This window comes from Rhea americana, unplaced genomic scaffold (genome assembly GCF_003343005.1).
Source record: "Rhea americana isolate MKP2758 unplaced genomic scaffold, rheAme1 scaffold_187, whole genome shotgun sequence".
Classification (NCBI taxonomy): domain Eukaryota; kingdom Metazoa; phylum Chordata; class Aves; order Rheiformes; family Rheidae; genus Rhea; species Rhea americana.
This window is the reverse complement of record NW_028186005.1, coordinates 10,231-20,460: the sequence shown is the minus strand read 5'-3', so window position 1 is coordinate 20,460 and position 10,230 is coordinate 10,231.

Genomic DNA, 10,230 nt, shown 5'->3' with positions numbered 1-10,230 from the left:
AGAAGCAGGTCTACTGTGAAATTCAGTTTTGGCAACATCATTTGAAAAGATTAATCAGAAAACAAAAATTGTAGATAAATATTTTCTCCCCCAATAAAAGACATATATCCCACAGACTCCTTTACAGTGTTGCAGAGCAATTATATTAACAGTGGTACTTTCCTCAGACACCTGCAAATGTCCCAGCTAGCCARTATCCCCCCAATTCATCTTAAATCTGCGTGGAGTTGACTGTTCATTCAAAGGAGTTGAAAATATTTGTTTAAAAAGCTAAAACATCAAGAATGAGACCTTGGCCTAAGAAAGTATTAAAACAGGTGATTAAGGAAACGYCACTGGTGTCTAAGGATAAATTAATACGCTGAACCCTAAACCTTAGTGCTTTCCTCAGGCAAGATGTGGGTAACTTTAAAAAATATGTTGCACCATATCGCTCAGTCAAGTATTAGAAAATCACCAAAAGTTAAGAGAGCTTCTGTATCAAAATACCAAACAGTAGTAACTTATTGGCCTGTTTGTTCAGTGTGCAGCGCAGTTAGAGTAAAAAAGTGCACGGTGTGAGATGGCATGCGGTCACAAAAGCAGAGACCAGGCTAGAGGACGCATGCAGGAGGAGGCAGAGTGGGCTGCAGGCACAGCTTCCTTAGCTGAGTTTTGTCTGGTAACTTTCAACAGAGAGGAGCAGGGGCTGGAAATGTCCTCACTTTCCTATAGACTTGGACACAGTTATCATTCTTCTACCTGRTTTGTGGAAGTTAGCAGCAATTTGTTCCACCAGAGACTTGGCACTCTTTCTTTGTAGGTGTGAAGCCCTCCATCCCGGCCAACGCGTCAGGTCAGCTAGGAAAGGAGAGGCAAGACACCTGGACTCGTGGTGTTTGGGAGTGCTCAAGAAGAGCCCATACATGTGCATAGATGATTGAATTTGAACAGTCACGGTCATGTGTTGTTRGTGTTCATCTGAAGTGCAATAGCACAGTGAGGCCATCAAAAATGAAAAGATCCCATGTAGTAGGCACCTGATGTATGCAACCCTTCTCACCCTCTCCCTGCCCTCCCTGCCTCAAGAGCTTCCAGCCTCAGGAGATGAGGAGCTGAGTCAGAGGGACACCACCGGCTTGTCCCGATGCTAGTGCTGAACCGTGGCACCATCAGGAATAGTACACAGATTTCCCAAGAACAGTTTTGATGCTTGCTGCATGTTCATCTGTCATTGCTGGCTGCAAGGTGAAATGCAGATGAGCAGCAAACAGAGAGAAGCAGATTATTTCCCCTGTCACCACTGTGTCAGTTCAGAGCCAGGAAGACCTCTCATTCTGGGGTGCATGGGGGCTTTTCCCAGTGCACCAATAGCAGCACTTTTCCTGGAACAGGAGGCAAACTTGCCCCCAGTTTCCGCAGTGCTAGTGGCTAGGGCTAGAGCTAGTGCACGGTACTGACAGGAAAGCACATCTTACTGTTGTTTGTCTAGCACAGCTGAAAAAGCACAGCTCTGCACTGCCTTCATATTTGTCTTACAAGATGGTTAGGTAGGACTTTCAAAGGAAGGAGATTTTGCTCATTGTACAACAGAGAAGCAAAAAAACCTACTTAGGCTGAAAGTCTGCTTGCTCTTTCTCTCCTGGTGAATACAAAAGCAATATCTGATAGGAGTTTCACTTGTCTCTGAGGAGCAATAATGACTCCAGAGAACAGCCACTGCCAAGTCCCAGGGATGAACCACCACAACCTCTAGCTGTAAATGCATGCAGACGTCCAACCGGAGTCCAACTCTCAGGGGAAGCTATTACCCAGCAAGAGCTGGGTAATCCTAGAGTGGCGAATGACAGGCTGTCAGGATGGACATTCTGCAGGTCACACAAGGCCCTTCGCCCTTATTAATTTCCGTGACCTTTTTACAGGGAAGAAAGACTAGAGGCAAAGTGTAATTGCACAGAACACCTTTCTTTTCCTAAAAAGAAACAACAAAATCGTGCTTCTTATGAAAAGCTAACTTATACTTCTTCTTTCTCTTTTCTCCACTCAAAGGAGGCTGTTAGTGGATGCTGCCAGATCCAGTTCCCACAGGTTGACTCCTCCAGCTCTGAGGAACAAGGGTCCGACCTGCAAACTGCAAACCTGAGCTCCCTCAGCCTTTCTAGAACTTCAGAGCATGAGAACAACAGACAGTGAAGCAGAGCAGACAGTCCCCTCCCAAAAAAGGTACTCTTGGCCTGAGAGTATTATCAGGTGACATATTTCTTTAGAAAATGTGGAAGTCGCATGCAGCACTAAGACCTTCTCTAGAATAGAGTGTACTAGTTTGGCTACTTGAGCTGGATGAATGTTTCTTGAGTGTGGAACAGAGTAAAAGAAAGGGAACTGGGCTGGGCGGGAAAATTGAGACCCTATATTAAGAGCTTATATCTTGTTTAACCTTGCAAGGCAGAAAGGTTGCTCTCCATAAATATATACAGGAAGAAGAAATGCTGCTTCAGCCGAAGGACAACGTTACCACAAGAATAAATATATATAGGTTGGCCTCAGATACATTCATGAAGGTTTCTAAGTATCGTAGAAGAAACATTCTGCAACAGTACCTCCAGTATAAATAATGGAGGCCAAAACTCCTGGCTAGCTCTAAGGAGCCACTTGATTAATCCATGAAAGGCATTATGGACTATGAATACATGCAAAGGAAGGGAACTGGTGTGTTTGACTTCAGACATCCCTGCTGCTCCGGTGTTTCAAAGGTTTCAAGAGCGGAAGAGACTATCAGACCATCTGGTTTGAACTTCTGTATACTACAGGCCATAGATCTCACCCAGTTACCCCTTTCTGAGACAAGTGATTTGTCAGTCTTAAGAACTACCTTACAAAAAGTCATCAGTCTTGACATGAAGACACCAAGATCCACTTCTTTCCCTGAGATTTGTTACAGCCTTATTCCCACCTGTTATTAAAATGGATTACTTTTTTTTTGTCTGAATTTGTTCACCAGCGTGTTTGATTCTTACTCAGCTTTCCAGGGGCAAATTAAAAAGCCTTCTAGTGTAGGAAAGAATCCTGCCTTAGCACAGATTATAATAAGCCTAGCCTATGAGAAAAGACTAGGGTAAATTCACTAGCTGATCCCGAAAACGGAAGATTTTAGTCATTCCTTCTAACTGATGTTGTACCGTAGTATTTTAGAAGTTTGACTGAAAGTGATAAAACTCCCTCACTGCCATATTGTAGCAGAATCATGTAGATTTTCATTAGTGACTGTGGGGTTTTGCACAATTTAGCGGTAAGCCTTTGTGATTCTTAAACATCTTTCATGTGCATTGTGGGGACACGGGAAAGGGAGGAATAGGCAGAAGAGGAGATACTGCAATATCTCTAGACACGCCAGCTGTCTAGGTTATATGAAGGCAGCAAACAAAAGACCTCAGTTACCATGGCTGTCAGTCCACACTTACAACAGCACTAAAAGTGTATTCAAGATTATTTTTAAAATACTTAGGACAGGCAAATAGAAGAAATGCAGAACAATAAGACACAACTGGACTGCAGAATTAGGATGAGTCTCTACGGCACTTTGAAGAAAAATGAAATTGGATCTGTGCTTTCCTTTTTTTTTTAATTGACCAGAGGTAGTACTGATGAGTGGCCAAGATTTGCTTTGCTTTTCTTTCCTGGATAATATTATGAAGAGTTCCCTGTCCTGTGTTGATCCCAGTCATGTTAATGAGTGTCAGTCAGGTTGGCACAAGCTTCATCATTTGAGAAAACAAGGAGAGTGCGTGTGTATATGTGTGTGCGTGTGTGTGCATGTGTGTGCGTGCATGTGTATGCAGCATCCTTTACCAGAGAAGGACAATTATTAATACGCGTGAAGTTTTGATGATCATTGATTAGAGAAATGTGAAACCAAAGGGGCAGAAGCACAAGCGATTACTGCAGTATAGGAAGGAACCACAGAGCTGGCTTTGTTTCTAGAGGAAATTCTCACCTGCAGATTCAGCCTACAGTTTACCCCAAAGAGCTCTTCTGATTTCTCTGGTGGAAAAAGAGATCAGACGTTTTCTTGAGTCTGATAAATCCAGAATGAGGAAGGTAAACTGGGCAGGTAGTGTGTCTAGCACTATCCCTGTCACTGCAAGGCATGGGAGCAAATAGAAGTGAAAAGAGTTGTGATCAAAAGGCTAAGAACAGGGGGTCTCAATCAGAAATCAAAGACTATTTGTAGGAGAAATCGTAACTGAAAGGCTCCAGCAGCAGTTCACCAGTAGTGCACAGTGAGGTACGTGAGTTTGAGAGTGTTTCCAAGTGACTCCTCTTCACAAGGGACAGCTCCTTTGACTGCAAGAACAGCTTACCAGAGGCTAGAGGCAGATAATGTATCCTGGGTGCCTGGTCTAGCGGAAAACGAAGCAGAGCTATTCCTGCTGTAAATGCAAAGGACAATTCAGTGCTCTCTCAATCAATACCGGCAGAGACTAACAACTTGCTTATGAAGAAAGTTCAGTCCTTCACTTTCTCCAGCCTCAGAGCACTGCCCAAACATGAACTCACTCACATCCCTGTGAATGAGGAGGGAAAGACCAGCATCTTCCCCATTTTACAGCACGGAAGGATAAGCCACAGCAGATAAATGACCAGRTGTTGCAGGTGACAATTTCTCTAGGTTTGTACTAAGACATTTCCATATACTGTATGAAGGCTACGCTTGGCCATACGACTATCTGTTTGTCCAGACCTCTGAGATGCAGATGAAGGCGACCAGTTGTTCATAACATCTGCTTCTATTGCAAGCACAGCAAATAGCTGCTCAGTAAAGAGATTTCTCCATGGGAAGGATCACTGAACAGTCAGAAAGGCAAATTAAATTAAGGAGTATAAAGCAGAAGGCCGTGAACAGAAGGTAAAAGAATATACTGACACATATGTGAATCAGATCACTTGCTAAAAAGGCAAATGTACCAATTTTTTTTAGGAATGCTCAACTATTTTTTGAACTTAAAAAGGTGGTGGCACAATCTGTTTAGAGGCAAAGGGAAAAAGACAAACAGTAAAAAACAAGCAGGGCCATGAGACGTGATGCAATTTGCATCTAAATACATTTTAGAGATAAGAATGTGTTCAGAGGAAAACACAGTATTGCCAGTTCACGAGACTTACTTTCTGATATCATTGTGGGAACCAAATGAATTGCAAAACATCTGCAAGGTCCGAAGTGTCAATTATGCCTTTATGTACATGGAGGAAATGTCACATGATTGAGGCAGTCATTGGACATGGTCAATTGTGCGTTTTTATGCACGGCCTAGCCTTAAAGCCTCGCTCGACAGTCACTTCAGACAATGGGACTGTCAGGGAGAGAGATGGATCAGTTTGGCCCCTCAGAGAAGGGGTTGGCGTAGCAGCGCGCAAAGTGTCCCCGGCCTTGGACAGCGCTRTCGCTTCGTTTGTGCATGTCCTGGCTGACCGGTGCTTCTGAAAGTCTGGTTTTGGGACTTGCCCATCTGTAAGTAACCACGCGGGAAACCATTAATACACAAAGCCCAGATATCAGCTGGGACTTTAGAAAGTGATCACGCAAATGAGGTAGTTTTTAGAAGCTTCTTTTAGACCAGATCTGTGTCTCTTAGTCGGATTTTTTTTCCCTGATTCCAAAGCAACGAGCTTTTTTAAAAAATGCCATCTTTGCAGAAGCATCTTATAAAACTCAAGGCGTGCATCATTCAGGGGTTGTAGAAGCTGCCAAACCAGAAGAATGATTTTGAAAGGCCCATATGTCTAACTGCGTATGCCAAATATCTTTATTTTAATGGCTTGCATGTTACAGTTTGTATTAAGCACTTCAACAAGTCCCAACGATATCCTTTCCGGATTCGCAAACTTGCATTACTTCTCAAGGAAATGTTTAAAAACAGCAATATTTTGTAATATGTAATTTGCGTGCTTTTTATTGCAGTCAACATCTGCAGCAAAACAAGCTCCATCGTCTGTAAAGTTGCACTGCGATGCCATTGGCACCATTTCCAGCTGCATTYTGGGCTGGAGCCTGATCTCCAGTTTCCACTACTCACTTTCATCGCTCTCTAGCCGATACTAGCCATGTTCCAGACTGCATGTTTAGATACTTCAAAGCGCATACGGATACTATCAGAACCTGCGTGCAACAAGGGAACTATCGGTGAAATTCCTGTGGCAGTTAATTAAGGATGTTTCTACAGAACCATTAGAGAATGTTCCAAAATTTGATAATTTCTCTGTAACCACATTTCTAGTTTTGTGGAAAGAAACTCAGACAAGCTGAATTACATAAGCCTTGTCACCTCCACAGCTGCAACCTACATCTTCTTAGTCTTTAGTTACATATTGTCTCATGCAGACTATTGGCATGGGCAAGTGCTATTGGACTGGGTTCAGCTCCCCGCACATCCAGGGAGACTTGGATGGGGCTTGTGATCATTATTATATTTAATTATTATATTATTGCATCACTATGGATGCTCTTGTAAAGTCTGACATCTGCCCAGCGCCAGGCGAGTGTGTCTGGATTCACTCAGCGCTGGTGTCCCACCAAATCGGAACCCATTCCAAAGATGCAACCCGAGCTGGATAAGAAAACGAACAGAAAATAGGCGAAAGGATRAGGTAGGGGGAGGAAAGGCTTTGATAAGTGGTAACTAATTTTATTAGTATATATTCTTCTGCTGTCAGAATATAGTATTATTGTTGGTGTTGACACAGTCTTTTACATTAGAGGAAAATAGCAGAAGCTAAAATGATGTCATTGGTAAAGAGTCTGGTGCCTCCTTCAGGTTTCCTTTTCCTCACTGCATGTTGAGCAGTGTCTGCCTCACACACCAGTCCTACTGCTCAAATTGACCCCTGATATTTCTCAGCAAGACCAGGAATCCATTATAATGCCAGGATTTTGAGGCTCACCAAAATGCCAGGATTAGCCAGCTAATGTCCTCCTGAAGCCAACCCAAGGCCTCAGCGGCCACTGCATGTCCCAGCCGTCCCTTCGCAACTGGCTAAACTGCCTTCTGCTGCACCTTGAGGTGCTCAGATACAAAAATATGCCGTTCTGGAAACCGGAAGAGAGTAGAGTAAGTTGCTGAATTGCTTACCAAATCTAGTAGCAGAGACTGTGGGTTTTTTTTTTCTAACAACTCACCAAGATCCTGTTGCAGAATTTTGTTTCTGCCAAACAAACAAACAAAAAAAGAAATCCAGGAAGCCTGGTACAGCGTTTAAGACCAATTTGTCGCAAAGTAAACAGGGCCTTGATTACAACACGCCCGGAAGCAGTGGCATGCTTGTATAGAAAAAGAGCCAAGCCAGGACATTCATTTAAAAATAATCCTTCAAAAGTTGAAGTAGAAGTATGAGGCACAGCCTTCTAGGTACCGGATCCAAGCAAAGAGACAAATGAGCCGCGAGACACATGGAACAAGTGTCTTCAATTGTTTTAGAAAGTGTGCAGCCAAAACTGTAAATTATACCATACATTAAAGATAAAATCAGTTCTGGATTGTGGAAGCCTTCATGTTGAGTTAACTGAGGCTTTATATTTAATGTAGATACGTTTACTAATGAAGTTTCAGATACATYTTGCAGCAGATTTTATCTGCAGAAGTTAATGCCCCTGATGAAATCACTGCAGTCCTCCTCCAGCTGCCCACTTTGTGCATTATCCACTATTGGCCTGCAAAGAATTTCCTGTCTTGCAAACCAAAGGGCTAGAAATAGAATTTATGCATGCGTATGCACACATGAAAATAAGACAGTCAAATCTGCTTGTTCTGGCTAAAATACTGGTCAAGAGTCTGACTTAAATGCATATACCAGAAATTTAGAATAGGTATTAAAATTTTGTTTTTATGTCTGTGCTTGTGGCTAGTTAACATAACCAACAAGTTATGTAAAGGCCACCCATATAACTAAACAAGAAAGATAGCTGGAAAAGGGATGGAGTTCACTCTGTTGTAGAGCAAAACTTTTAGCCTAGTAACCAAAGTGGAGGAAAAATTTTTAAGTTGATGGATAAGCCTACAAAAAGAGTAAGGGGAAGACCATGCCAAACCCTGAATACAGGTATTCTAGAAAGGATGAAGTTTGTTTCCTTAGTCCAAGAAGAATGAAAAGAAGTTTTATGAAGTAAACGTAAGTGCACAAATACAATAGAGATGAGATAAACCTACTGGACAGATCTCTAATGCAGCACRGATTTGAATGGCTCATCTCAGACATGAATTTGGCTCCTCATTTTGTGGGGGAGCACTAGGCAAGAGAGTTAGCTATACGGGATCATTCCAGAAGTAAAATAGTTTAAGAGACCGTTCCTGGAAACCGCTTTTAATCTGAATTTTAGGGCAGCAATTTCCGTGTGGCCAGCGAAGCTTGTGCAAGTAGGAGTTCTGCAAAATGAAATAAAGTTCAATACAATATAAAATCCAGCAGCCCATGAGGGGCTGGGGAAATTACTAGTTACAGTGAATGAATCAGGTTCCAGTCTGTAAAAATCTCTCTGTAGAAAAACAGTAATTTCCAGGAGAGGTCAGATTTGTTGTCCATCATCTCCTCTCTTGGAAACAGGCAATGGCACGTGTTTAGGAAAAGTCATTAAAACGCTGTGGTCTGTAGTTACAGAATAAGCTACCCAGGAGAATTTCTCATTTCTATGTTGGTTTATGTCTTTCACACATTTACAAGAAATTTCTGCCTATTGAGCTATGACTTAAAATAGAAGTGTCCAGTCCCTCCTCTTTTAGGCTCTTGTCCTCAGGACAAGAGCACAAGAATGCGGTTTATGGACTAACACTCTTTTGCGTAGACAGTTCTTCAGACGAAGTTGCTGAATAACCAAATAATAGGGATAGGATCAGTTCAAAACCAATTGTGAATGGGAAGATTCAGGTTTATCTGGACACTTTTACTTCTTTAAAGTGTGAAGATGCATGTTTGGTTAGAGCACAACTCTTCATCTTCTGCACAAGGTGATGCAGCTGGAGTGACGTTTCTTTCAGCAGCTTCTGTTGTTATCTTTTCTCAATGAAAAGTCTTTGTGTACCTTATTTTATAAATGCACACTTAGCAAATAACCTTTTTGTAGCATGCTTCTAGACTGCTTGGCCTCAGCTATAATAAAATTGGTTGTCTCTTAACAAATGTACTGAGAAAAGGCCAGGTACTAGGACTAAGTAGATGATTATTATCCCTTCCTCAGGGCTTATTTTGAGAGTATTGGTGATTCTCTTGTCTTTATCCTGTGCTAAAGGTTATGACAGAAAGTGACTGAACACGGCAGTGCTGGTAAGATAACCTGCTGTCAGCAAAATGGAGTGAACAACTGCTCCTCTTCCTGCTGCCTCACACCTCTTCTCGAAGAGAAGCATGCGTTTGCTGGCTACAGGTAAAATAAAAAGCCATTTGGGGGATCATGGCAGTGAGAATTCGTTAGGACTGCAAAAATGCATTGCTCATCACGGCCTGATTTACCTGCTGCTGAAGCTGGTGAAGCTCTTTTAACTGGATTCAGTGGGAGTTCAGCCAGGCTTCGTTTTCTTCTGGTTACATAAACTGTAGGATTAACGTTGATGTCTCCTAGGAAACCAGGCTGCCACACCAATTCACCGCTAGATATTATGCTACAGCTTGAAAAGAACGGTATTTAGGCTACAAACAGGAAGACATAGCTAGTTAAAATGGCGGCATTGCCATTTCTTGTGATTCTATGATGAATCTTGCGATCCATTTTCTTAAAGTCACATCTTCTGGAGCCATAGAAACACAGGAAATTCTTAGCTTTTTCTTACAAAAAGTGGCTTCTTAGTTCTCTGCTTGCAAAAAAAAAAAAATAGAAATAAAACTATGAAGTGTGATCGGATTGCAAAGAATTGTGAAGGCCAGCAGAAACACATCTGCTCAGCTTGCTGCCCTGAGTGTTACTGTGATTTTTGCTAGATTCAGGACGCTCCCAGAGGTGGGATGGGCAGCAATGTGTGCAACAAGAGCGGCCCCCCCCAAACGCAGCTCCCCCTCTGCCTGCTGAGCCTCTGCCGGCTTTGCTCCCGCCTTCCCTTTGCTGAGAGCCTCGGAAAGCTCCATGGCCCAGGATAGTAGCAGCACCGCTGAGATGGTCCCAAGGAGAGGGCAGGATGAAGGGAGCCCTGTCTAGGGTAGTTTGATATTTTTTTTCTGCATTTACCCACAGGGGCTCGATGAGAAAGTTCATCAGCTTCATTCTTTGAT